At 27.1% G+C, this 1,850-nt stretch overlaps 1 protein-coding gene across 2 annotated transcripts in view; it reads right to left on the bottom strand.

Annotated features, from left to right (window-relative positions):
- Positions 1-1,850, bottom strand: part of LOC106687673 (calcitonin gene-related peptide type 1 receptor) — a 31,898-nt gene that overhangs the window by 27,892 nt on the left and 2,156 nt on the right. For both annotated transcript variants that reach the window (XR_010843643.1, XM_014431685.3), the window contains exon 2: positions 762-868. The gene's annotated coding sequence lies outside the window, so the exon portion shown is untranslated. The remainder of the gene's footprint in view (positions 1-761; positions 869-1,850) is intronic.

The raw sequence follows: 1,850 nt of genomic DNA, 5'->3' as shown, positions 1-1,850 counted from the left end.
AGCGTAGAATACTCCACCACTATAAAACATTCTAGGTTCAAATAGAATCAAGGAATAGAGTTTCTAGTACCAAAGAGCTCTTTTGTGCATAAGAGATTCAACGAAAATTGAGAATGACCGGTAAGCTTTTATGAAAATCCCGAGTCAGTAGACAGGTTTTACATTGAAATTCAGATATTTATATTCATAAAAATACAGATATTTTTTCAAAGTTAAATCTATTTTAAAAAAATGTTTTTTAAATTCATTAATTCGTTATAGGTTAACATGAAGAATCATATAATCCCGGAAAATACAAGCACCACCGAGATGGATTTTCAAAGGAGTAAAAATAAAAGAATGATAAGTAAAGAAAAAAATAAGCATTACAGAATAATGGAAAAAAGAATTTTATTTATAATATATGAAAAACAATTTAAAAATATGTGATCAGCCTTGTGTATATATTAATACAGCTTTTAAAACAATAATGTTTATTTTGTAAGTTAAAAATCATTTCACAAATAAAATAACATCATAGAACAAATTATTTTTTTCCGATTTACAAATTATATAATCTATGTTTTATATCAGGCACATAAAATTACTACAAAACATAAATTTTCACTAAGAATATACGAATCATGAGTTTTCGACTATAATGTAGAAAATATGGTAATACATTTGAAAAAGTTATTCATAAATAGGAAATGTAATTTACTTAGGCATTGTTTTATTCTTAAAATTAATAGAAGTTTTGTTAAGATAAATGTTTAAAGTACCTCAAAGTCCTCTAAGTCGACGCAAGTTGTGTAGTTTGACCAAGGTTTGTTGGTTTCCGGGTGCCTGAACCAGGTACCATTCTCCAAGCATGGCCTATGTGCTGTCCCTGTTAAAATATTATTATATATAATTATTACATATACATATTTGTTACTAATATAACATTTTTTTAATCTTCTCTATCTTAAAAAACTATTTATATGGACTAAAGATTATATTTTTTTCCGATATTAAGTCCGGTGCAGTCCTAAAGAAAGCAGATACGTAAAACAAAAATCATATAAATTCGGGCAAGATTGACGAAGCAATACTTAAAAAAAACATACAAATTTGGACAAAAATTAATGGCGAAATAAAGTGTAAACATGCATAAACCAAAAATGTTGGTGTCTCTTCACACAACTATCACTTATTACCCAAAGTCGAGATGAAATTAATTTTTGCACGTTTTAAACTAGCAGTTTTTGTTGGAAAAACTACTTCTTACTACATTACATATTTCGGTAAGTGAAAGTAAAAATCAACTATTGTTTAATACAAATAGTAAAAAGTATAATAATACCGATGATAAAAAGTGATAGTTCAGGTGGGTCGATTTTAACGAAAATTTAGGGTTCTGTTAATATTCGTCTTTTAATTATATAGTTTCAGTTCTCACATCTTTCTTATTTTAAGCTAATGCGTGTTTTTTTTTTTTTTCACATATTATAAGCAATATTTCATAATAATTATTGAGTTGTTTTTAATGTAAAATTACAATGTTTTTTTTTTTCAGTACAACCAGATTCTATTATTAGATTGTTCTTAAATAAAGAAACACTATACATCTATTCCACTCCCCCCCCCTGTTTTATATATTCCGCAGTAGCTCCTTTCCTTGTTTGTTGTGAAGGGGAAATGAATTGAGTAACAGCTTAAAACTCTCTCAGTAAAAACTTTGAACGCTTCCTGACTTATTTCGAGGCTTGATAGCAAAGGTTTTTACCAAGTTTTGGAGGAGGAGCATGGAATAAATTTTATTTCCACTTTAGCGTGAAATTTATTATTCTTTATCATAATTTTTTAGTTTGTAATTGTATAAATATATA

The sequence above is a fragment of the Halyomorpha halys genome, unplaced genomic scaffold (genome assembly GCF_000696795.3).
Source record: "Halyomorpha halys isolate HHAL.00 unplaced genomic scaffold, Hhal_1.1 Scaffold996.1, whole genome shotgun sequence".
Classification (NCBI taxonomy): domain Eukaryota; kingdom Metazoa; phylum Arthropoda; class Insecta; order Hemiptera; family Pentatomidae; genus Halyomorpha; species Halyomorpha halys.
This window is presented reverse-complemented; position numbering and strand designations above follow the sequence as displayed.